We start from the raw sequence: 27,551 nt of genomic DNA, 5'->3' as shown, positions 1-27,551 counted from the left end.
TTTTAAAAAGCATTTGGACAGTTACATGGGTAAGATGGGTATAGAGGGATATGGGCCAAGTGCAGGCAACTGGGACTAGCTTAGTGGTATAAACTGGGCGACATGGACATGTTGGGCCGAAGGGCCTGTTTCCATGTTGTAAACTTCTATGATTCTTTCAACCAAACTCTCAGCTGAAGTACCCGCCCACTGGTTTATTGACATGAGTCTCATCCAATAGAAACCAAACATTCAGCTGAAGTACCCGCCTACTTGTTGATTGACATGAATCCTATCCAATAGAAACCAAGCTCTCAGCTGAAGTACCCGCCTACTTGTTGATTGACATGAATCCTATCCAATAGAAACCAAGCTCTCAGCTGAAGTACCCGCCCACTGGTTTATTGACATGAATCCTATCCAATAGAAACCAAATTCTCAGCTGAAGTACCCGCCTACTTGTTGATTGACATGAATCCTATCCAATAGAAACCAAATTCTCAGCTGAAGTACCCGCCCACTGGTTTATTGACATGAATCCTATCCAATAGAAGCCAAACTCGCAGATGAAGTACCCGCCCACTCGCGGATTGACGTGAGTCTTATCCAATAGAAACGCGGAGCGGACAGCGTTGCCTCCTCTGATTGGTAGCTCCAGTGGTTCCGCCCCCGTGCTGGGCGGGCGTCTCGGCCAATCAGGGGCGGGGCGGTGTGAGCCGGTGACAGGCCGGGAGGGAGCGGAGCGGAGCGAAGCGCTGAGGCGGCGGCGGCGGCGGGCGGGCCGAGGGTGGTGTGACTGGGAGCGGCGGGCAATTGGCCTCTGACGGCGCGGCACCCGGACCTGTGGCTCTGTTACTCGGCGGCCGGAGCGGATCAGGTAGGCCGAGGGGGGCGGGCGGGAGAGGGGGAGATCACCTCGGGCTCGAGCGCGGGTCCCGGCCGGGCCTAGGCCGCTCTCCGCAACCGCCGCCGCCGCCGCCCCCCCTCCCCGTCAACCACACACACCCCCTCCGCGCTGCTCCCCTCACCCCGACACGGCAGCATCGGGAGAGGGCGGGTAAGGAAAGAAACCACGGGTGCCCCCCTCCCCCCCCCCCCACAGGCGACCCCCACCCCCCCCACAGGCGACCCCCCCCCCCCCCCCACACAGGCGACCCCCTCCCCCCCCCCCCCCCCTTATAAGCGATCCCCTCCCCTCTACTCTTCCCCCCCCCCCCCCTGCCCCGGAGACCCCCCCCCTCCTGAAAACAAGGGTCCCCAGGCCCTGGAGACCTCCCCCCCCCCCCCCCCAAAAAAAAAATCTGGTCCCCCTGCCCTGGAGACCCCTCCCCCCGAAAACAAGGGCCCCTGCCCCATAGACCCCCCCCCCCCCCAAAAAAAAAACAAGGTCCCCCAGGCCCAGAGGACACCCCCTGCCCAAACAGGGGTCCCCCTGCCCCGGTGACCCCCCCCCCAAAGCAGGGTCCCCCTGCCCTGGAGACCCCCCCCTGCAAAACAGGGTCCCCCTGCCCTGGAGACCCCCCCCCCCCCCCCTCTGCAAAACTGGGTCCCCCTGCCCCAGAGCGCCCCCTCCCCCAGAAAAACATGGTCCCCTTGCCCCGTAGACACCCCCCTCCCCCGAAAAACAGTGTCCCCCTGCCCCTGCCCCGGAGACCGCCCCTGCCCCGGAGACCACCCCCCCCCGAAAAACAGGGTCCCCCTCCCCCGGAGACCCCCCCCAAAACTGTGGCCCCCTGCCCCAGAGACCCCCCCACCAAAACTGTGGCCCCCTGCCCCGGAGGATCCCCCCCAAACAGGATCCCTCTCGCACCCCACCCCGCACAGACCCCCTCTCCCCCCCCCCCCCCCCCCCCCACCATGGACCATCCCTCCTCTATCCCCCCCCCCCCCCCCCCCATGGACCTCGCCCCACAACTCCCACGGACATCCCCTTACTCCACCACCGCCTCCCCCCCCCCCAACTAACCTCCCCTTCCTCCACCCCTCCCCCCCCCCCCACGGACTTCCCTTCTCCTCCCCCCCCCACCCCCCCCCCCCCACGGCTCTCCCTTCTCATCCCCCCACCCCCCCCCCCCCACGGATCTCCCTTCTCATCCCCCCCCCCCCCCCCCCCCACGGATCTCCCCTTCCACCCTCACCCCCCCCACAGACCCTGCCAGCCCCCATGCGACATGTACATGGGACCCTGCCTGAACCTGAATTCCCCCCCACCCCCCCTGTCAGTGCCTGTGCCCTTCTCCCCCACCCCCCTAAAGATGGGCCCTTGCCCGGTTCCCATTGTCCCCCCCCCCCCCCACCTCGTGCCTTTTCCCGTCCCATCCTCCCCCAGTCCTTCTCTGATAGGCGCTCCCCTTCTGCCTCCCCATAGCTCTCCTGGTGCCAGCAGCAGCACATTCCCCGGTCCGCCGGTGTTATTATCGGGCATCTATTTTGGGTGCAGTAACGTAGCAACCCACCTCTGCACACTTTCCAGTTGCAAAGCCCTGCACATAATTTAACCCTTAAAGGAGGAACCCCTGTGATGTGAAAAACAATTTGCATTTGAGACATCAACAGAAATCGGAGAAGTTAATCCCGAGTTATGTTGTTTGTTTTTTTGCAGGAGGTTGGGTGTTGATGGAGTGATCCTGTGCATTTATTAATCTGGTTGAGGTTTGTCATGCATCAATCATGGAATCATACAGCACAATGGGAGGCCATTCGGCCCATCGCACCTGTGCCCTCTCTTTGAAAGAGCTGTCCAATTCGTCCTACTTCCCCAGCTCTTTCCTCAGAGCCCTGTAAAAGTGTTTTCCCTTTTCAAGTATTTATCCAATTGCCTTTTGAAAGTTATTATTGAATCTGCTTCCACCGCCCTTTCAGGCAGCGCGTTCCAGATCATAACAACTCCCTGCGTTTAAAAAAAAAATTCTCCTCATCTCTCCTCTGGTTCTTTTGCCAATTACCTTAAATCTGTGTCCTTTAGTTACTGTTCCTCCTGCCACTGGATACAGTTTCTCCTTATTTACTCTATCAAAACCCCTCATAATTCTGAACACCTCTATTAAATCTGCCCTTAACCGTCTCTGCTCCTCTCGTCTCCCTGCGTAACTGAAGCCCCTCATGATTCTGATACATCTCCTCTGCACCCTCTCCAAGGCCTTCACACCCTTCCATTCCAAACCTCGTCAGATAAATAAATGTGCAAGATATGTTAATTTGTGTACTTGTGTATTCTGGTTTCAATTGGCAAGAGAAGGGAAGCTTTAGAACTGACATGGGGGGCTGGGCTGGCAGTCGGTTCATTTCTAGCCTTCCATCTCTCAGTACCCTGGATCAAATCTCACGCTGATCGAATGAAAGTTATTTGTGTGCTGGATAAAAGAGTGCAATAGAATTTCAGTGTCTTATTATGCAGCTCAAAATACCATGAATTTAAACTTCAGCCATCTAGGCCCTGAGCTCTGGCAACCAAAGGTATTAAGGGATATGGGCCAAAGGCAGGTATATGGAGTTAGATCACAGATCAGCCATGATCTTATCAAATGGCGGAGCAGGCACGAGGGGCTGAATGGCCTACTCCTGTTCCTGTTAACGCCCCCCCACCCAATCCACTCCACCTCTCCCTCATCTTTTAACATGCTCCTTAAAACTAACTCCTTTGACCAAGCTTTGAGTCACCCGTCCTAATATCTCATTCTTTGGCTTGATGTCAATTTTTGTCTGATCACTTGACTGTAAAGCGCCTTGGGACGTTTTAGTACGTGTAAGGCGCGATATAAATGCAAGTTGTTGTCGAATTTGATGCTAAAATTGACAATCTCGTTTTGAGAAAATCAAGCTTATTCTCCGCCTGTGTGCATTATACTTGGCGTACGGTTGCGTACCACGTCCGTCTCTTACATTGAGTGCACACGTTTGCTCACAAAACTGACTTTTTTTCATTGTTTTGGAGTCCCCTCCAATTATTTTGAAGACCTGTCCAACATGGAATCTACACAAAAAAAAGTTAAATTGTCCGTCAACAAGATGTCGTTCTCTGTGGAGAGGTTGCTTATTAATGATAGTTGCAGTGTTGTCGCTGGGCGTAGAGGCTTTTTGGAAAACTCGCAGATAAGTCAACATGCTTTAATATTGCACAGTAAGCTAATGGATGCTCTCAATTTATCATTTTTAGATTGCTTCCAACGCAATCTCAGTGAAGCACAGCTCAAAATGCTCATGCCAGACAGAACCCAAGTTTGGAAGAATAAAATCTGTACTGTTCTTTTGGGTGATTTTTGTGAGTTCAAGTGAGCAATTTTCATACTCGACATTTCACTCTACCACGCGCATGGGTCCAGTGGTGTTGTGATTGTGTCACTGGACTAGCAATCCAGAGATCTGTACTGATATTCCAGAGAACGCGAGTTCAAATCCCACCACGGCGCTTTTGAGAATTTGAATTCCGTTTTTAAAAAAAAAATCTGGAAACCGATAATGAGGCTGTCGGATTGTCCTAAAAATTGGTTCACTTTAGGGAAGGTAACCTGCCGACCTTACCCGGGTCTGGGGCCTACATGTGACTCTAGCCCCCCATACCAACGTAGTTGACTCTTAACTGCCCTCGCAAGCAAGGGAAACTGGGGACGGGTAATAAATGCTGGCATTGCCAGCAACGGCCATATCTCCATTACAACACTGTGGTTCAAGTTCCCAGAATAATATTGCAGAAAAATGAGACGTGACTGGTAAATAGGGCAAATTGTTATGGTTCTGCAATTAGTGCAATGGATATTTTGTGCAGCTTTTAAGATTTCAGTTACCCTGCACAATAGTTCAAAGCTTTCAGGAATGAGTTTAACTGATCCTTCTATAAGTAGTTTAAGACACTGTACATAAAAAACAATTTTGTGGTCAAGTAATGTTAGGTTCGTGAAAATATCTTCACGTTTTAGCAACATCAATGGTTCTCCGATTATAAATTTAGCTTTCCATAGTCTGTGAATTGAAGCTTGCGCGTCTGGCTGCTTCTCATGGCCTGCCCCAGTGTCAGCAGATCTGAACAACAACAGCATTGTCGTGGAAGAAATTGGCCAAATGGATTATTTTCTCTCTTCTTCGACATTGGCCGGGAGAGTCTTCCAGAGGTGAAATATGATCTTGGGATTCAGATGACTTCAGTTGGAATTTTTAGTTTTTGATTGCAATGCGGGCTGCCCGATATCAGCTGACAGTTGAGCTGCAGTTCAATATTTACTGTTTAGGTATATACACCAGGTTTATCACTCTTTTTACAATACAAATCACACATCGCGCAACAGGGTTGATAGGATTGTAGTTAATAAGTAACATATAATTGCCTAATTTGAGCTCTGAAACATTATTGATCCTTGCGTTCAGACAGCTTTAAGACACCGAGCTTTCCTTTCCTAGCGTTACGGTACTGTAATGGTTATATTACTGGACTAACAATCCAGTTCAAATCCCACCATAGCAGTTTGAGAATTTGAATATCAGTTTTAACAAAAAAAAATCTGGAAATAAAAAAAAAAGCTGTTATCAGTAAAAGTAACCACGAAGCTGGTTCACTAATGTCCTTTTAGGGAAGGAAACCTGCCGTCCTTACCCGGTCTCAAACCAAGGTAGTTGACTCTGAAGTGGCCTAGCAAGTATTGGTTCAAAAAGAAGGCCCACTACCACCATCTCAGGACAACGTGAGATGGGCAGTAAATGCCGGCCTTGCCAGCGACGCCCACATGCTGAAAATGAATTTTAAAAAAAAGACCACTCATGAAACTATTTGTTTAATTCATACAGTGACCTAACATGCGATCCCTATCTGCAGTGGAATTTTTTTGGCATCACAATTTTGCATCTAGCAGCTTTTTAAAGATCTTCAGTGTTTGTATCCCCAGTATCCTCACGCTGCATCTGATATTTTGTTTTAAATCTGTGGCATGGATAGATTGCTAACAAATGAACCACCAAGCTCATTATCTTCCAAAATGGGTTTTTGTCTCCTCAGTGATGTGAAAACTCAGTTTCCACTGGTTCTGAACTAGGCATTCATGCCCGATTGTACCAAATGGGAATCAGATGAATATATAAATTGGCCCCTGTCGCAATTGCAAATTGTATGATCCTCCAAAAGGGTAGTTTTTTAAAAAAAAATACAGAAATCACATGCTTAAGATGTTGCAGCAATAGTAATTTTTCTTCTGTCTTTAATAATGGAAAGTTGGAGAGAATGCGGCATTGGTACAGGGAGGAGCTTTGGACAGTGAAGCTGACAGTGGAGAAAGAAATGCTTGTATTTATATAGAGCCTGCTTGTGTCGTGGATATGTCTAAAGTGTTCCACATAATGAATTACTTTTTGGAGTGCAGTGACAATTTTCACGAAAGCTAACCGAGCAGCCATTAATAGCCAACAACAGGCAGCAATGAGAGAATGATTAATCTTTTTTTCCCCTGATGGTGTTGGTTGACCGAGAAATATTGACCTGGTGAACTCAACGTTCTTCCCTGGACAGTGCCATGGAAATCTATACTTTCTACCTGAGAAAGGCAGACGGGACCTCAGTTTACCGGCTGATCTGAAGGATGGGCCTCCTCAGATCAGGCAGCCCAAGTTACGAACTGGGGTTCTCGTCTGGGACTCAAGCCCATGACTTTCTGACTCATACCAGGGTACTACCAAATGAGCAGAGCTGACACGCACAGCTCTGGTTGCTGTCTTTTGCCTTCCAGCTAGTGAAACCACACTACATTTTATATATGGGACAGTTTTCATCAGCAGGAGAATGGAACCTAAAAGTACGCAGATGCTTTTGAAAGTGATTGCTATAAATTGGATATTTGATTGTTCTAGCTGATGGCATAACTTTATTCTGGATACTCAAGTATTTATAAAAAAAAAATTCTAAACCTTATCTTGCACACGTCAGGAAAGCACCTAATGGACTGTTTCAATTTTAGTTAATGGTGTATTTGTATTTTTCCAGAAAGCTTGGCACCGTGTTGATGCAGCACAGGATCTGAGCCCTCCCATAATTGAATAGCTACTTACATAAAGATTTGACAAAATGAACAAATTGACTTAAAGTTAAGTCATTCAATAGCTCAATTGTGACACGAGTGAAATGACTTTGCCGTAGCAAAAATATTTGAGTCCCTAAATGTAAGCATTGTCTTTATCTGAGACGCAGCCAATCACACATTTAAAATTAATGGCGTGATCTCAGCAGTTGGGTATTTCTGCTGCTGATTCTTCAAATTCAGTAATTGCCATGCTGAGTACTGAGTACAGAATTCTGACAAATTCTGAAGTTATGTCCAGCTGTCGTGCTCATTTGACAGCACAGGTCAGAATGACATGTTTAAGCAATAGAACCACGTTGAAGAGGAGATGTTGGAAGAGTCTGACAGTGCTTACTCCGGAGAAGAGGAAGGCAGTGGGGGGGACATTGATCAAAATGCTGAAAGGAGTAGATAAATTGAACCCCGATAGAATGATCCAGACAGCCACAAACTCTTGGAGTTCGGGGACTTGGGCTGAAGTTTGGAAGAGGCAAGTTGCACAGAAAGTTTAGATTTTATTTTACACAGAGGATGGTGAATGCATGGTACAGGCTGCCCACGAGAGCAGATAGTGTGGAACAGTTGGATAGATATTACTTGAACAGCGGCTCGATCACCACCCTCGGCCTGGCTGAACTCGCATAGTTAGGTGGAGTCTACAGAACAGAAACAGGCCATTCGACCCAACTGGTCCATGCCAGTGTTTATGCTCCACATGAGTCTTCTCCTACCTTACTTCATCTCACCCTATCAGCATAACCTTCTGTTCCTTTCTCCCTCATGTGGTTATCTAGTTTCTACTTAATGTATCTATGCTATTTGCCTCAACTGCACCATGTGGTCGTGCGTTCCCCATTCTTTGGGTGAAGAAGTTTCTCCTGAATTCCCTATTGGATTTATTAGTGACTGTCTTGTATCTATGACTTATAGTTTTGGACTCCCCCGCAAGTTGAAACATTTTCTCTACGTCTACCCTATCAAACTTTTTCATAATTTTAAAGACCTCTATCAGGTCACCCCTCAGCCTTCTCTTTAATAGAGAAAAGAGGCCCAGCCTGTTCAGTCTTTCGCCTTTGCTCTCACCTTTAACTCAAATTACTTCCTCCAGATAAAAGATGTATCTTTGGGGAAACCTCCTTGAGTACTAGCTATGACCGTCTTTGTTTAAGATATGTTGGTCACTTTATTTCCAGTCTGACTCGAGTCCCCTTCCTGACCTTTTCTGGTACATTGAGAGCAGGAAGCAGGTTCCTCATACCGATCTGATCTAGAGAATTTTTGCTAATTCAATTCCCCATCTCAATCCCACTCTGACTTCTCCGTCTTTGGCCTTCTGCACTGTTCCAGTGCAGCTTAATGCAAGCTCGAGGAACGACACCTCATCTTTCTGTTAGGCCAGGTTTGCAGCCCTCTGGTCTTAATATTGATTTTAATAACTTCAGCTCCCACCTTTTTGGGAGGGGATACTGACGATGTGGGATGGGAGTGTCAGCATTTTGGTGGGGGAGTGGGTGTGATGTCTTGGTGTTTGGGGTGGGGACTCTATCATCATACCGTGCACCCTTGATGCCCGTCTGCTTTTTTCTTCTCCTTGGCTGTTGGTTTCTGTTCCACTTTGCCAGCTTTCCTTGTTTCCATTACAGACCTGCCTTACTCCACCCTCCCTCCCCCAAACCTCAGCTATTTACAGGTCCTCTGCATTTCTTAAATGCCTTTCATTTCTTTCATTACGCTTCTCATTGTTTCATGTTACTATCACTTCTATTTAACCAACTCTTGTTTTCCGTTTAAGCCCCCTACATGTCATTCTACTCCCTTGTATGTTTCCCCCCCTTCTTCCTGTTGTTCTGTTCCTTTCTAAATGCTGTTCGTCTATGAGGAAAAAAACCCAATTCATGAAGGGTCTGTACCTGACGCATTAACGTGCCTGTTCTTGCCACAGGTGCTGACTGACCTGCTGGATTGCTTCATGCATTTTGTGTTTTTGTTTTAGATATCTGAGGGATTGGGCCATTAGTTCTTGGGACTGGCCTGATGGAGTGGAGAATCTTTTTCAGTATTGTTCTTTTCTATGTTCCCTGCAGGACTACAAACGCAACAACTGAATGTCGTATAATCTCAACTTTTGAAGCCGCTTATAGGCGCTGGCCCTTGTTTTGTCTTCGTATTTACCTTGTCATGTTTTGTGTTTAATATAAACACTTGAGGGTCACAGGGGAGCAGTGCTTAAACAGAGACCAGTGATCTTCCAAGATGCCGCTCTTTCCTATGATCCTTTTCTGCCATTTCCGGTCAGGAGTCCGTAGACCCTCGACTGGCTTCCTTTGCTGAAAGAGTGGGAATCTCACTCGTGCTTTTAATTTCACGTGCGCACCCAATGGCGACTTTTAAAAATATGGCTCTCATAAGAAACAGGAGCAGGAGTAGGCCAATCGGCCCCTCGAGCCTGCTCCGCCATTCAACAAGATCATGGCTGATCCTCTACCTCAAAGCCATTTTCCTGCACCATCCCCTTATCCCTTGAAGCCTTTAATATCCAGAAATCTATCGATCTCTGTTTTGAATGTAGACAATGACTGAGCCTCCACAGCCCTCTGGGGTAGAGAATTCCAAAGATTCACCACCCTCTGAGTGAAGAAGTTTCTTCTCATCTCAGCCCTAAATGGCCTACCCTTTATTCTGAGACTGTGACCCCTGGTTCCAGACTCCCCAGCCAGGAGAAACATCCTCCTTGCATCTACCCTGTTGAGAATTTTGCATGTTTCAATGAGATGCGATGTATGTTCTCCAATGTCACCAGAAGTAGATGGTAGATGGAAAACCACTGTCAGTTTAAACTGTCGACCTGGTCTCAAACCAGGAATGGAATTACATGGACGATAATTTTACACATTTGCAATCGCCATCACAATGTGAGGGGAAGTAGTTTTCCTGCAGCAAGTACTTCTTATATCCACAAACGAAATGAAGTGATTTTTTAAAAAAACATTTCCCAAGTCAGTCATTCTTGTGGTCTCTGAGTGAAAATGCCAGCCTCGGGCTAAACTGTAGACAGTTCAGGGCTGATGGCTCTTGACCTATTAAGGACTGGGTTGAAATCGGAGCAGGAGTCGGCCATCTGGCCCCTCGAGCCTGCTCCGCTTTAATTATGACTCTTTTTCAGGGGAAGTAACTTTCATTTCTTCAGTCAGGGTAGAATCAAACCCAGATGCCAGAGGTGAGGGTGGTGTGCTAAATCCAGTATGTCACCAGTGCCCAAAAATACTTAAAAGGTAATTAGTTTTGAGAACTTTGTACCGGGTTTATTGTCAATATTGCATTCTTTTACATTGGCGTAGTGTTGCTGGCTCTCAATGCATAGGTCACGCACTATTGGCAAAAGCAAAGAGAACCTGGAAGACCTGGTTTTTTAAAAAAAAAGTCTCCATGGCTGCCAGCATTAGTTAATCTGGCAAATTTAATGTGATGTGATGTTATCACTGGCCTGCATGTCAGCAGTCAGCTGCGCTAAGCCAACATAAAAGAAGCTATTGACTGTCCGTCAACAAAGGGTAGAGAAAACATGTCATGGCTCTACGTATCTCAGCTCTTCAAAGTTTAGCATGTCGGTCGAAGAATATTTTGCGTGGTTCAATTATGCATCGTCGAGCAGAAATTGATAGCCAAGTTCTGTACCCATGAGGACTGCCTCAACCGGGATCTTGTGTTCATGTCACGCTACACGTAACCCCACCAGCGAAAAAAGAGTTATCTGTTTTTAATACAACTGGTCATTCTCTCTCTTTCTCTTCCTTTCGGATGTGTGTCTCTCTCTCTCTCTCTCTCTCTCTCTCTCTCTCTCTGTGTCTTTGGGTCCTGACCGTTTGTATATTCAGTAGCCCTGTATGTAATGTCTCTAAGTCTGAACACTTTGATTGCCTTGACAATGGGCAGTTGGAAAGATTATCTGTAATCACCAGGCATTGTTCTCTGACTATATATGCGGTACCTTCCGTGGAATCCCACACTCACCTGACGAAGGAGAAAGTCTCCGAAAGCTCGTGATTTTCAAATATAACTGTTGGACTATAACTTGGTGTTGTAAGATTCCTATAATTGAAACCTGATTAATACTTGATGGATTATGTTTGTGTTGGCTATTTATAAGTCCATTTATTTTGCAGGTAGATGATTGAGATGTGGAAGCATACTATACCATTATTGTTGGTTCTATGAAGAACTGAAACAATTCTTTATTGCTTTATTTTTTTCTAGCGCTTTTTATGTATTAGTCCATCAAATCGGTTTTACAAAAGCATTTTTGGTGTAGCTCGGCCAATTATGAACAGTGTGAATCTGCATTTATGCTAAAATGACAGCCTTTTAACAACACAAGCCTGTAACTTTTTCCCCGTTAGTGGATCTACCATGGCATTCTCGTTAAAAGTTGGAAGATATGTCCTTTGATAAGGACAGGAGCGTCACACCAAGTAACGCACAATCTATTCTGTGCAAGGCGGAGCTGAGTATAAGTGGAACTGTGCCTTTAGGGCCATGAGGTTTAATTGCTGTAAACAGGCACGTTCTGGGGTGAATTAGAATGTAACCGGTTTGTAAATTCCTTGGCAAAGTCAGAAGAAACGAACAAGAAATGAGTGGATTGCTATTTCTTAAATAACAACAACTTGCATTTATATTGCGCCTTTAATGTAGTAAAACATCCCAAGGCGCTTCACAGGAGCGTTATAAGAACATAAGAAATAGGAGCAGGGGTAGGCCATACGGCCCCCTCGAGCCTGCTCCACCATTCAATAAGATCATGGCTGATCTTCAACCTCAACTCCACTTTCCCCCCCTAACCCCATATCCCTTGATTCCCTTAATGTCCAACAATCTGTCGATCTCAGTCTTGAATATACTCAACAACTGAGCATCCCCAGCCCTCTGGGGTAGAGAATTCCAAAGATTCACAACAATCTGAGTGAAGAGATTTTTCCTCATCTCAGTCCTAAATGCCCGACTACTTATCCTGAGACTATGCCCCCTAGTTCTGGACTCTCCAGCCAGGGGAAACAGTCTCTCAGCATCTACCCTGTCAAGCCCTCTCAGAATCTTATACGTTTCAATTAGATCACCTCTCATTCTTCTAAACTCAAGAGCATATAGGCCCATTCTATTCAATCTCTCCTCCTACCTCATCCCAGGAATCAATCTAGTGAACCTTCGTTGCACCCCCTCTAAGGCAAGTGCATCCTTCCTGAGGTAAGGAGACCAAAACTGTACACTGTACTCCAGGTGTGATCTCACCAGATCCCTATATAATTGCAACAAGACCTCCTTACTCTTGGCCTTTATTGCAAGGGGGTTGGAGTATAACATGCCATTTGCCTTCCTAATTGCTTGTTGTGCCTGTACCTGCTGCATCAAACAGGAGCCACGTAAGGAGATATTAGGACAGGTGACTAAAAGCTTGGTCAAAGAGATGGGTTTTAAGGAGCGTCTTAAAGGAGGAGAGAGAGGTGGATGGGTTTAGGGAGAGAATTCCAGAGCTTAGGGTCTAAGCAGCTGAAGACACGGCCGCCAATGTCGGAGCAATGAAAATCGGGGATGCACAAGAGGCCAGAATTGGAGGAGGGCAGAGAACTCGGAGGGATTTAGGGCTGGAGGAGGTTACAGAGATAGGGAGGGGCGAAGCCATGGAGGGTTTCGAAAACGACGATGAGAATTTAAAAAATGTAATCTAAAAATTGAGTTATCCAATAATTTGAATTGGGCAATGTAAATAACACAGGATTTAATGTTTTTTAAAAATTGAATTATCAGATCATTTTAAGTGTGTGTGTGTGTAATCTTATATCTGCGTGCACTTTGTGTCAGTTTATTATGGAAAAGGTTATGTCCACATTTATGATGGAAACTACCGATGTAAACTCGTCACACTGTAATTACACCCTGTAAGGTGCTGCAGCGCCATCACTAGTAGAATGGTGCAATTACAGTGACAGGTTTACATAGGCAGTTTCAATTATAAATGTGGATTTATAATGGAAATACATAAAATAAGGTCAGAATGTATGACTTTAAAATGGGGACTCAATTACAGCTGCATGCCCTGAATCAAATACACTCTAACCTCTACTCCCACTTCCCACTGCACCTGAAAACTGTCTTTGGTCTTTGGAACAACACCACCTGCACGTTCCCCTCCAAGTCACACACCATCCCGACTTGGAAATATATCGGCCGTTCCTTCATCGTCGCTGGGTCAAAATCCTGGAACTCCCTTCCGAACAGCACTGTGGGAGAACCGTCACCACACGGACTGCAGCGGTTCAAGAAGGCGGCTCACCACCACCTTCTCGAGGGGCAATTAGGGATGGGCAATAAATGCCGGCCTTGCCAGCGACGCCCACATCCCATGAACGAATAATAAAAAAAAAATTCCCCACATGCAAAGCAGTGGGAGGTTGACTGGTACTTTAAAAAAAAAATTGCCAGAAATTTAAGTATGACATCCAAAGTGTGACTAAATATCCCAAAACAATAAATTGCATTTAAAAAAAAACTATATAATGTTTATTGGAGTGGTGAAGTAAATGTAGAGTTTAAACTATCGGATCCAATCCCTCGTCTTAAATCACCCCTTCCCAGTGCAGTACAGTTAAATGCGGGGATTAAACATTAGAAGACAATTTTATACTTTGTTGAAATTAGCAAATGCGTCCTGTGCTGGTTGAAATCCGCCAAAAAAGGTAGATTTCTGAAAAGACAGGTTTTAAAAAATCTTGCTGTTAGCGGTGATCAGCAGGAGCCAATTGGTGCAATTTTTTGGATTCTGTTTGCGAAGTGGGTTGTGAGAAGGTGCACTGCAAAGTGAGACACAGGAATAAAAGCCCTATTCTTGAATATTCCCTGGCACTCTGGGCTGGGGCTCCCACCTCCCCTCCTCTCTTTGCATCCCCCCTCACCCTCCCAGTTAAATGTCTCACTTTGCTGGACCCCTAATAGTCGTTGAAATTACGGCTACACTTTTGGTGCAGATGTTGCAGGTGAGAAACTCCTTTCAGGTGATGTATAACGTAACAGTTGAAAGATTTTACTTGTGACGCAAACGCACAAAGATTCTAAAATCGGGTTTGGTTACATTTCACAACTTAAACTTGATAAATTTGAGCCTGAATCGTTAATATGTATATCTCTAATTGTATACAAAATATGCTTGTATTAATTGCAATGAGTATGACCAGATTTTCTTTTTGAGGTAGGTTTTCTTTGTAATCGGGTATGGAACTTGAGATTTCTGCGCAGATGATTTTCAATGTTGCGTGCTTAGTGACCCAGTTATATGCACTCTGTTTACGTGGTGGAATGAAAACGCCCTAGTACTTTTGAGGCTTTGAACGAAATCCTTGGTGCCAAAACGTACTCAGGCTACCTGCCTAAACGGTGTCAGGTTATATGACCACAACAGTTGCGTGGCAGTTCCACAGAAATATATCGGATTGCTTTTGGAACAGTAGCAGCATTGTGACAGACTGCCTTAGCGTTGTGAAATTGCTGGAGGATCTCCCATGGCATTGCTCACTAAGTTGGATGATGCCACATCAACAACTTGCGTTGAGAGAGCGCCTTCATCGCAGTAAAACGACCCAAGGAGCTTCACGGGAGCGCAATCAGACAAAAGTTGAACCGAGCCAAAGAAGGAGACATTAGGACAGGTGACCAAAAGCTTGGTCAAAGTTATAGGAGCTCCTTTTATATGAAAAGTAAATAAATAACTTGCATTTATATAACGCCAGTCATGAACTCAGGAGCGTTTATGATACACATTAAGTACTTTTTGAAGTGTCACTGTTGTAATGCAGGAAATGCGACAGTCAATTTGCGCACATACAAACAGCAATGTGATAATGACCAGATAATCTGTTTTTGTGATAATGGTTGAGGGGTAAATTTTTTTTATTCGTTCATGGGATGTGGGCGTCGCTGGCGAGGCCGGCATTTATTGCCCATCCCTAATTGCCCTTGAGAAGGTGGTGGTGAGCCGCCTCCTTGAACCGCTGCAGTCCGTGTGGTGACGGTTCTCCCACAGTGCTGTGAGGAAGGGAGTTCCAGGATTTTGACCCAGCGACAATGAAGGAACGGCGATATATTTCCAAGTCGGGATGGTGTGTGACTTGGAGGGGAACGTGCAGGTGGTGTTGTTCCCATGTGCCTGCTGCTCTTGTCCTTCCAGGTGTTAGAGGTCGCGGGTTTGGGAGGTGCTGTCGAAGAAACCTTGGCAAATTGCTGCAGTGCATCCTGTGGATGGTACACACTGCAGCCACTGTGCGCCGGTGGTGAAGGGAGTGAATGTTTAGGGTGGTGGATGGGGTGCCAATCAAGCGGGCTGCTTTATCTTGGATGGTGTCGAACTTCTTGAGTGTTGTTGGAGCTGCACTCATCCAATGTTGGCCAGCACATCGGGGAGAATTCACCTGCTCTTCAAATAGTGTCATGGGAGCTTTTACGTCCATCTGAGAGGGCAGGCGGGGCCTCGGTTTAACGTCTCATCCGAAAGATGGCACCTCTGACAGTGCAGCACTCCCTCAGTACCGCACTGGGGTGTCAGCATAGATTCTTGTGCTCAAATCTCTGGAGTGAGACTTGAGCTCTCAACCTTCTGACTCAGATGTACCACGTCTGTCTCTGCCTGTCTGTCCTGCATTTGAATTGTTCCGTCTATGTTATCACTACTGACATTCCTGACTGTCATTTCAAGTAATTTTTTTAATGTTTCCAGTCTACTAATGACAGTGATCTCAAAGGTGTGTGTGTGTATTGAGATATTTATAGTGGCAGTTGCACGGGCACTATTGCTGACTTGGCAAAACCCTTGATATACATGAGACATTTCATTCCTTATTAGCTAATTTCATTATCTATGTCCTGATTCAGCAGAGCAGTTCAAATGAAAGTATTTCTGTGTCGATGTATAGGTTAGCAGTAGAATAGCTGCCTTTGTTGTTTCTACTGGCATGAATACAGCTAGCGAGGATTTAAAAAAAATAAAAAGCCTGGTAAGCCTTTAGGAGTGTTCAGTCAGATTGTGCACAAATTTTCTACTGCCGTAAAATAGGTTTATCAGATTAGAACATGTTTAAAGCATCCACTGCTACTCTAAAATATAGTGTCATGAATTGTGTACAGTTGCACTTTCCGCCAAGATGTGACTGTTGACCTGTAGAGAATTTTTGAGCAGTCTGCAAATGGCTGCTGAACTTCAAGTGAATTATTTTCTGTCGCAGTTAAGAATGTCTCAGTTGAGAATGGGAAATGTTCTTTGATTATAAACATATCTAACATAATTCGTATTTTACATGATTGTGAGTGGCATTTCTTTCTCGGTATCATCTGTAGCTGTTAATATGAGTTGCTGTTAGAACTCTAGCTTCAAAGAACTTGTGATCATTGGCTCGGTCCAAGATTCTGTAGTGAGTTTCCTGGCTGTGGTTCATAGTTTCATTTTTTTTTTCGTTGTGCTTTTTGGTCTTCCAAGAATAATGAAGTTTCCTTTTCAAATGGCAAAATGCTACCTTTTTAACTACCTTTATGTTAACCTATAGACAAACTTCATGCTCTTACCTAAGCGGTATGCAAAACTAACCTCTGGTCACACAACGGTGTAACACAGAGACATCTTTTCATCTTTGGCACCCGGGTTTGGAATCTGGCCCATGCAGCTTACAAGCGCAAAGCATTGGTTGGCTTTCCACAGTTTGCCCATCCAGGACCATTTTATCCATTAGGGGATTGTCTGGTAGGGTTGTGTGGAGCCAGTTGGGAAGAATTTTATCTCATTAATGAGCCAAGCTTGTTGGTCAGACATTAGCAGTGTGCTGGAGTACTGAGCACCTCCCCCAAAAAAAATGTATTGCCTCACACCAATCCACACTGTGAGCAGTTCTGGGCGCCACACCTTCGGAAGGACATATTGGCCTTGGAGGGAGTGCAGCGTAGGTTTACTTGAATGATACCCGGACTTCAAGGGTTAAGTTACGAGGAGAGATTACACAAACTGGGGTTGTATTCTCTGGAGTTTTGAAGGTTAAGGGGTGATCTGATCGAAGTTTATAAGATATTAAGGGGAACGGATAGGGTGGATAGAGAGAAACTATTTCTGCTGGTTGGGGATTCTAGGAGTAGGGGGCACAGTCTAAAAATTAGAGCCTGGCCTTTCATGAGCGAGATTAGAAACCATTTCTACACACAAAGGGTGGTAGAAGTTTGGAACTCTCTTCCGCAAACGGCAATTGATACTAGCTCAATTGCTCAATTGAAATCTGAGATAGATAGCTTTTTGGCAACCAAAGGTATTAAGGGATATGGGCCAAAGGCAGGTATATGGAGTTAGATCACAGATCAGCCGTGATCTTATCAAATGGCGGAGCAGGCACGAGGGGCTGAATGGCCTACTCCTGATCTTATGTTCCTATGTTCCGCACACAGCCAGCAAGAATTAAAAAAAAATAAAAAGCCTGGTAGGGGTTTAAGACAGAACAATTCAATTAAATTGCATCTGCCACCTGTCTGCCCATTCTGCTGTGTGTTTCTACCAAATTTTTGAGATTGTGTTCCCGTTTCCACGTTCCCATCCTTGTCCAATCCGAACAGCACCCGTTTACCCTAACTTGGTTTCCTGTCTCAACCAACTTTCTATGCGTGTTGCTGCATTTTCTGCTATGACACATGCCTGAATTTTTCTAACCAGCCTTTTATGAGTCACCTTATTTGCACATTTATTAAATTTACTGCAATTCCGATTTTTTTTGAGTTCAAGTCCATTCATGTACATACCACTCAATCCTGACTTAATGTTTTTATGCCTCGCTGATCCTTATTCTTTTTTGTGGCTTTTTTTTTAGTCTCCCATGCCCCATCTGCAAATGTTTTTATCTCTTCGTCATAGCTTGTTTGTTTCTTACTTAAATCAGGAAATTACCTAAGGATTTATATTCTGATATTTCTTCAGTATTTATTTTCGGTAAGCCTTCTGCTTCTACTCCAATAGACCTATTAACTCTACTCTCTCCCTCTTATCTCAAACTTAGAATGTCCTCATCCCCTGCTGTATCAGTTTAAATCCTCCCCCCGCCCCCCCCCCCCACTCTTTTTTTTAATCTTCTCCGCAAGGATGTTGGTCCTCTTTTGGTTCAGATGAAGGCCACCCCTCGGGTGTCAACTTCCCTCAGGAATGCGAGGCCCTTCTCTCCTGCACCAGTTCTTCAGGCACCTGTCAGGTGCAAGTCTAGCCTCAGCTTGTTTATGACTCTAGTTGTTTCGGGAGAGGAAATCATTGGCCACATCAGCTGGTGTTGTCAGCCCTATCAGCATTCGCACAGTCTTGGTCCTATGCTTCCACTGTCGACAATATCTTTCTTGTGGCTGAGCACTATGGCCCAGTATCTTGTAGCATTAACGCCTCAGCCATTCCGACTTGGCGGTTGCACCTTTTTGATTTGTTAGCATCTTCGCCCAGGTAACTGGCCTGCGGTTCAGAGTTTTTGCAGCAACATCAAAGCATGCAATTGGAAAGTAAGGACCCACCAAACCATTCACAGCTACCTGGTCAGTTGCTGTACCGTTCTGAGCTCTGTCAATGCCATATAATTACGATGTGGAGATGCCGGTGATGGACTGGGGTTGACAATTGTAAACAATTTTACAACACCAAGTTATAGTCCAGCAATTTTATTTTAAATTCACAAGCTTTCGGAGGCTTCCTCCTTCCTCATTTACCTGAGGAAGGAGGAAGCCTCCGAAAGCTTGTGAATTTAAAATAAAATTGCTGGACTATAACTTGGTGTTGTAAAATTGTTTACAAATATAATTACGAACCTCTGCAACATAGCGCGAGAACTGCTGCCGGAGGGATTTTCAACACCTTTGAAACTCCAAGCCTGACACCAAATAGGTTGTTTTTGATGATCTGAGTCACGGCCTGGACTGTGTACCTTTATTTCCAAGTCTGTCGACCCTTCAGCCAGGTAACCTTGAAAACACAGGTGAGTGATACTGACTTCCAGACATTTCCTGTAGATCAAGGACACAAATCCCAGGCAAGGGGAAGTTTGGCCTTGAGCTTCTTGCGAAAATTTTTTTTAACAGCTTCGGAAAAACATCTACCCAACGTTTAAAAGGAAATAATCTGAAATTGTACTGCGGAGTTTTACTCTCCATTTGAGTAGTCGTAGTTTGAAAATTTCACATGGTTATGCTTTCACTTGTGCCTCACTGTTCAGCGCACTAAATGCATAACTGGAATGGTTGCCCGTAACATTTTCCAATAGCAGGATCCATTTATTTCTGTCGCCTTTTAAGTTATATGCGGCAAGTACTTAACGGAATCACCTATTTTGTTTTAAGTCCTGATTCCAAAATAGCAGTTCAGGGGCGGGGAAGGAAGCAGGTTAACAAAAATAGGTAAATAAAATAACTTGGATAAAAAAGAGAGATTTGCATTTATACGGCGAGTTTCACAACCTCAGGACGTCCCAAAGCACTTTACAGTCAATGAAGTACTTTTTGACGTGTAGTCACTGTTGTAATGTAGGGAAACGCGGCCGCCAATTTGTGCACCGCAAGATCCCACAAACAGCAACGTGATAATGATGCGATAATCTGTTTTTTTTAGTGATGTTGGTTGAGGGATAAATATTGGCCAGGACATCAGGGAGAACTTCCCTGCTCCTTTTCGAATAGTGCCAAGGGATCTTTTACGTCCACCTGAGAGGACAGATGGGGCCTCGGTTTAACATCTCATTTGAAAGACGTCACCTCTGACAGTGCAGCAGCAGTCAGATTCTCCGGGCAGGTTTGAAAGTAAAATGACTGCAATTCTGGATTCAATTATGACATTTAATTGCGATGGATTTATGATTGGCCCTTGCTCTCCGCTCCTGTTTGACAAACGCAGGGCTTCCAGCTAGCTTTGCGCCTTTGTAGATTAGCTCAGTTTTGTAAATGTGGGGGCTCAACCCACTTATCCGCATTCTGACAATGCAGGCACAGGCCAGCAAGAGCCTAGGCTTAAGACGCCCATATCTGTGCAGGGGTTTTTGGTGGGGTTTAATCAGCTACCGGCGCTCAGCTTACCAGTATAGAGAATCAATAAGGTTCCTTCCTCAAAAGCAAAATGCTGGAAATCTGAAATGAAAACAGAAAATGCTGGAGAAGCTCAGCAAGTCCGGCAGCATCTGTGGAGAAAGAAACAGAGTTAACGTTTCAGGCCTTTCGTCAAAACTGGAAGATGTTAAAATTTTTGAGCAAGTTCAGAGCCAGGGAACGGTGAGGCGGGGAGGGGAGGAAAGAACAAAAGGGAAGGTCCGTGATAGGGTAGAGGGCACGAGTGATTAAATGACAAAAGGGATAATGATGCAAGGCAAGAAGGGTGGTAATGGGACAGGTTAAGAAACAAAAGATTGATCAGGAGTAGCTGTAAATGGCAGCAGCAGAACCATTACCAGCACGAGCTGACCGAGAAAAAAAATGGGAGTGGTAGTTATGATCTGAAGTTATTGAAATCAGTGAGTCCAGAAGGTTGTGAAGTGCCTAAACGAAAGATGAGGCGCTGTTCCTCGAGCGGCTCCTTCCTGCTTGCCGAGCCAGGACCATCGTGCTCTCTCGGGCATTGGCTTGCAAGGTTTTCTGCTGTCACATGGGGCCAGTGACTGCTCTACCAATTAACGAGGCAAGCTGGCTGAGTATTGAATTACTGGATCTGCTGCAGTTCAGGCCCGCAGTGTTTCAGGTTGAGATAATGGTCGATCTGTGATGTGTGTCGGTTGCTGTGGTATACGTTCTTAACGCTGGAAACTATTAGTAAGTTATGTATCGTACTGCGTTTAAAGGCATTTATAATTATAGGATGCTACACGCAGAAGGCGGCTATTTGGAACATTACACCTGCCTTTGCTCGAGCGACACACTTAGATCTTATCCCCGGCCCTTCCCCCACAATCTTTTTTTAAAAAAAAATTCTCAAATATTTATCTACTTCCTTTTAAAAGCCACAGTAGATTTTGCAACCATCCGTGTTTCTGGTACAGTTGGAGTATCCAACAGGCCAAATCTGGCTAGCCCGTAAGCACAAAACTGATTTCAACTGGGGTTAGTTTAATTGGAAAAAACGTTAAATCTTTACTTCTTCCCGTTCCATTGAAAGGCCATTGACCTGAAATGTTAACTCTGCTTCCCTCTCCGCAGGTGCCGCCCGACCGGCTGAGCGTTGCCAGCATTTTCTGTTTTTATTTCCGACTTCCGGCATCCGCGGCATTTTTTGCTTTTGCTTTAGTTTCAACGGAAGCGGCTTCGAGCGTTTTAATATGAGAAACGGTCGGGGCTCTGTGAGTGGCTCAGCTGCACCCTTTAAACTTTAACGGGCCAGGCAGCAGAAAAGCCTGCTCCTCCCTGATTTTTTTTTTCCAAAAATATACTTTATTCATAAAATTTGCAGCAAAACATACAATACAGTTGTCATATCACATTCCAAACGTACACAATACAGATTATACAATTTGCAGGTTACATCAAGTACAGTTCAATGAACACATTGTACATAATTACAGTTGATGACACTCTGGGGTGTCTCATTGCATTATACTCAATACAGATTATTGATTACATATTCATTACAGGTACATTACAGCAATTTGAATTTTACATTCTGCCCGGGGTGGTTTTTCCCTGATTGCAGCCCCTCGGTATACAGTGGCGGGAAGGCTCTAAACGGTTGCCTTTCCCCACAGAGCCTTTGCGGCGGCCGCACCCATCCTCGGTGTGTCCCTGAGCACGTAGTCCTGGACCTTGGAATGTGCCAGTCTCTCTGATGGAGTTAGACTAATCAAGCAGCAGCCTTTTTGCATCAGTCAGCACTTGAGCTGAGGCTGAAGCTTCCCGGTTTAAGTTTTGGGGCAGGAGAAGGATGGGAGTGAGGATGACGAGGGGAGAAAGATTCGGGAGGGGCTTCGAAGTTTTGCGCATCTTTTGTTGCGGGTTTTGGCGATTTTGATTTTTGTTTTGAGTTGTACTGCTTTAGTGTGCGTGGTGGTTTGAATTTTGAGCGTTTGAATTTTCTTTGCGTCAAGGCTTACATTTCTGCGTAAATCACGTGGCCCACTCAACTGGTCTCGGCATGGGAATCTGACCCCAACTACAAAAGTTCAGGCATCCCTGTTGCAGAGCTTACCATGTTCCAACAACCCTCTGCGTTTTATTTTTTTTAAAAAATTCCCCCAACCTCTGCCTTTTACTTTTTTGGTGATAATCTTTAATTTATGCCCCGTCGGTGCTGATTCACCGGCCAATGGAAGCATTTTTTCCCAATTTACCTGATAAAGATCCCTTGTATTTTATCCCTATAATTTAAAAAATCTCTATCCGATCTTCTGCCAGCCTTCCGTGTTCGAGTGAAAGGACCCTCAGTTTTTCTTGTCTGTCCTCATAACTAAAGCCCCTCATCCCCGTTGAGACAGCAATTCTCAGAATTTGGAAAGATGAACTTATATTCACAGGTACATATGTAGAAAAATGTACCTGCAGCTGATCCCAGTATTGATTTCTACTCTAGTGCTGTTCCCTTTTTTTTTCCTGTTTCCAATGAATTTTGTATTCGTGTTTAATCTTTGATATAAGCCTGGAAGTTGGCAGATTGGCCAGAAACCCTTTTATCTGCGCACATTGCGGTTAACCGCACAACCATGGGTTCAATTGATTTGTAAACAATCAATTGCTTTTAAGATCATGTTGCAGTTTGTTTTTTATGTCCTTAGTTTCAATCGATTCACAGAACTGGATACCGCAGGTTCCCTGGTGAAAGTAGGAACTGATGGGCATTTAGTGGAAGCTAATCAAAGAAATGTTTCTGTTTTGCAAGTTCGCGACCAACATTTTCAAAGAATGTCAGCAGAGCTCCCGTGACATTGCTGAGTGTAAGCCGGAGGATATGCTGTTTTACAATAACAGGAATGTTATACCGTGTATCGGATGGTATTATTCCACTGCAAAGTTTGGGACGGTTTAAGCTGCTCAGCCCTTTTTAAGGCCACAAAGTCAAGTTATCGTAGGCTGCATACAGTCACACCGCAAGTCACGGCCAGAATGGAGATGATTGGGTAATTCCCCCATCAATTGCACCTGGAGATTGCTGTCAGTGACTGGGATTGATTTTGCGCACACAATTTGTATTATGTAACTATCCTCCACTCACTGCATTTTGCTGGAGAAATAATCCTGCTGTACTCGGGAGACTCTCTTTGCTGTAGTTTCGGTCATGAGATTACAGGACAGTCATGAATATTTTAGGCAACAAAAGTTGCTGAAACCAGGCTGGCATGTGAATAACCAACAGTGGGGAGAGAGGCCAGGTCAGGCAGGAAATGACTGACGTTTTTTTAAACAGTCTTTTTAAGTTGCTACGTGCATATCTCTTATCAATCAGGTGCAAGAGCGACAGACTTTAAGTGTGTGAAACTTCATGTTACTTGTATAAGACTTATTTACATAAGCAGTTGATTATTACATAGTCTGTTGATTATTACATAGACTATCAGTGAGCGAAGCATCTCTGTTTTAATCATTAACACGTTTGCTGAGTGAATAGTGAATATTTACACACTCCTCCCCAGTATTGAGAGTCACTCAATTGTATATAATTGTCGACAGTTGTTCTGTTGTAGCATCAGTGTAATGAGCACTGTTCAACACAGATGTGCATGCTCAGTGATTAAGGACTTGTTGACAAAAAAGATGGCATTAGACATGGCCACAATTTTGCTCTACCTCATTTACAATACAGCAAGCAGGTGCAGACTAAACATAATTCGGGTCCTTTTTACCATAATAAACACACTAGTGATTGAAAAATGACTTTTTCCTGCATCTATAAATTGTGGTGGTCAAAATTTGACCATCGGTTCAAGTACTAACTAACCTGTCCTAAGATGTTGCTCTCTTCCCGATGTTGTCGTTGAAAGTAAAAACAGAAAATTTCTGGAAACACTCAGCGGGGTCAGGCAGCCTCTGTGAAGAGAGAAACAGAGTTAACGTTTCAGGTCGATGACCCTTCGTCAGAACTGGAAGATGTTATAGATGAACAGAGTCAGGGAAAAGGGGGTGGGATAAAAAGAGGCCTGTGATCAAATGGAGGGCAGAAGATGATTAAATGACAGAAGTGATGGTGCAAGGGAAAAGGAGGTGAAAATGAGAGAAACGAATACTGCATACAGTTTTGGTGTCCAGACTTAAGAAAAGACATACTTGCTCTCGAGGCAGTACAAAGAAGGTTCACTCGGCTAATCCCGGGGATGAGGGGGGCGGACATATGAGGAGAAGTTGAGTAGATTGGGACTCTACTCATTGGAGTTCAGAAGAATGAGAGGCGATCTTATTGAAACATATAAGATTGTGAAGGAGCTTGATCGGGTGGATGCGGTAAGGATGTTCCCAAGGATGGGTGAAACTAGAACGAGGGGGCATAATCTTAGAATAAGGGGCTGCTCTTTCAAAACTGAGATGAGGAGAAACTTCTTCACTCAGAGGGTAGTAGGTCTGTGGAATTTGCTGCCCCAGGAAGCTGTGGAAGCTACATCATTAAATAAATTTAAAACAGAAATCGACAGTTTCCTAGAAGTAAAGGGAATTCGGGGTTACGGGGAGCGGGCAGGAAATTGGACATGAATTTAGATTTGAGGTTAGGATCAGATCAGCCATGATCTTATTGAATGGCGGAGCAGGCTCGAGGGGCCGATTGGCCTACTCCTGCTCCTATTTCTTATGTTCTTATGTGTCCAGAGGATGTGGATACGGCGGAGGGGGAGGGAAGCATGGCAAGGCGGAGAAGGCTCCCGTGGCCTCGGAAGGTGGGTAGACCATCAGGACTATGGGACCCCGCTCCCCTTGCTGGCTGTTTACTGATAGGGGATCCCCATCCAAGCACCCTCCCCCACCCTGCTGGCCGTCTACTGATGGGGGAATTCCCATCCCAATTTTTTGTAGTTGTAAGTGTTCTGAGCCCATGTACTTAACAGTGCAATTTTTTTTTTTAAAAGTAAGAATTTTAAATAAAAAGTACAAAAGCCATTTAGCTGGAATTATTCCTGAACTCTGCGGGCACAGTAGTGTAAGTGGATTTGGTACTGGATTAGCAACCCAGAGGTCAATAGTTCAATCCCACCATGATAAATTGTGAAAACTGAATTCAATAAGTGTGGTAATCTGTGGAAGGGAACCTTCTACCTGCTCCCACCCATCTGGCCTGCATGTGAGTTAAGTCCCACACTGTGTGGCTCTTCATGTCCTCCGAAGCAGCCAGTCAGTTGTTCAGGGCGACCGGGCTTGCTTGCCTGTGTCGCCCATAATCCCAGAAACAAACAATTTAAAAAAAAAACTTAAATTGTATATTGGAAGGACGAAGTGAACTGGATGCAGACAGGAGGCACTTGGCTTGGCAGGGAGAATTTCTTTCTCTGCCTGTGATTAAATATAAACTGGTTTTTGCAGGATAAGGTCAAAACTGTTTCCACCATGCTGCTTTTACACGGCGAGGCCAATGTTTGATTCAAGTGTGTACCGTGGCTGTATTAGTTTTAAACCCAAGATTGAAAGGGTTTAAATTTTTAGATAATACCTTGTAACAATGGCTGCTCCACTCCCAATGTGGAAGAAGCAACAGAGCTGCCACTTTGGATTAAAGCTGTGTAAATGGAACACAGTAAGTCAATCTTGCCTTCTGCCAACATGAACAGATCTGAATGTGTATGAGTCATGGAATTAATTCAGTGACTCCCTTGTTTAAACTGTGTTGAACGGACTCAGTGTAGATAACTGGACCCACTCATTTACAGTTTTCATTATATGGGATTTTCACTGGTGTCAAGTTCTGTTTTTATTACATGGAATTCTGATTTTTTTTCCTTTCCGTTATTGATATTGCATTTAAGGGGAAACCAGATAAGCACATGAGGGAGATAAGAAGGATATGCTGATAGGGTTAGATGAAGAGGGGAATGGAGGAGGCTCATGTGGAGTTTAAACACTGAACATAGGAACAGAGAATGCAGAAGAGAGTTCCAAACTTCCACCACCCTTTGTGTGCAGAAATGTTTTCTAATCTCGCTCCTGAAAGGTCTGGCTCTAATTTTTAGACTGTGCCCCCTACTCCTAGAATCTCCAACCAGCGGAAATAGTTTCTCTCTATCCACCCTATCTGTTCCCCTTAATATCTTATAAACTTCGATCAGATCACCCCTTAACCTTCGAAACTCCAGAGAATACAACCCCAATTTGTGTAATCTCTCCTCGTAACTTAACCCTTGAAGTCCGGGTATCATTCTAGTAAACCTACGCTGCACTCCCTCCAAGGCCAGTATGTCCTTCCGAAGGTGCGGTGCCCAGAACTGCTCACAGTACTCCAGGTGTGGTCTAACCAGGGTTTTGTATAGCTGTAGCATACCTTCTGCCCTCTTGTACTCCAGTCCTCTAGGTATAAAGGCCAGCATTCAATTAGCCTTCTTGATTATTTTCTGCACCTGTTCATGACACTTCAATGATCGATGTACCTGAACCCCTAAGTCCCTTTGGACATCCACAGTTTTTTTTACTTTTTACCATTTAGAAAGTACCCTGTTCTATCCTTTTTTGATCCAAAGTGGATGACCTCACATTTGTCTACATTGAATTCCATTTGCCACAGTTTTGCCCATTCATCTAATCTATCAATATCCCTTTGTAATTTTATGTTTTCATCTACACTGCTTACAATGCCACCAATCTTTGTGTCATCGGCAAACTTAGATATGAGACTTTCTATGCCTTCATCTAAGTCATTAATAAATATTGTGAATAATTGAGGCCCCAAGACAGATCTCTGCGGGACTCCACTAGTCACATCCTGCCAACATGAGTACCTACCCATTATCCCTCCTCTCTGTCACCTTTTGCTCAGCCAACCTCCTAACCAAGTCCGTACTTTTCCCTCTATTTCATGGGCTTCTATCTTAGCTAACAGTCTCTTCGGTGGGACTTTATCAAATGCCTTCTGGAAGTCCATATAGATAACATCCATTGACATTCCCTTGTCCACTGCTTTAGTCACCTCTTCAAAAAATTCAATCAGGTTTGTCAGGCACGACCCACCTTTCACAAATCCATGCTGGCTCTCTCTGATTAACTGAAAATTCTCGAGGTGTTCAGTCACCTATCCTTAATTATTTTCCCCACAACAGATGTTAGGCTAACTGGCCTATAATTCCCTGGTTTCCCTCTCTCTCCTTTCTTAAAAAGCGGAGTGACGTGCAATTTTCCAATCTAGAGGGACGGTTCCTGAATCTAGAAAACTTTGGCAGGGACCAGTTGGGCTGAAAGGCCTGTTCCTGTACTGTGAATTCTATATTGAATTCTATGATTCCCACCATTTTTCATTGAAAATTGAAGATAATTTCTTATCGGCGATCAGTCTGGTACTTGTTAACGGTCACGCAATTCTGCATGCAGAATTTTTTGCTTAGGAAGCACATA

At 44.9% G+C, this 27,551-nt stretch overlaps 1 protein-coding gene across 6 annotated transcripts in view; it reads left to right on the top strand.

Moving 5' to 3' along the window:
* The first annotated feature begins 719 nt into the window (after positions 1-719).
* far1 (fatty acyl CoA reductase 1) overlaps positions 720-27,551 on the top strand; it is a 97,640-nt gene continuing 70,808 nt past the window's right edge. For 2 of the 6 annotated variants that reach the window (XM_067994238.1, XM_067994236.1), the window contains exon 1: positions 720-856. The gene's annotated coding sequence lies outside the window, so the exon portion shown is untranslated. Of the gene's footprint in view, positions 857-20,749; positions 20,859-27,551 lie in introns of those variants that run through there. The other 4 variants (XM_067994239.1, XM_067994232.1, XM_067994237.1 and 1 more) reach the window with 3 other exon arrangements.

The sequence above is a fragment of the Heptranchias perlo genome, chromosome 12 (assembly GCF_035084215.1).
Source record: "Heptranchias perlo isolate sHepPer1 chromosome 12, sHepPer1.hap1, whole genome shotgun sequence".
NCBI lineage: Eukaryota > Metazoa > Chordata > Chondrichthyes > Hexanchiformes > Hexanchidae > Heptranchias > Heptranchias perlo.
This window is presented reverse-complemented; position numbering and strand designations above follow the sequence as displayed.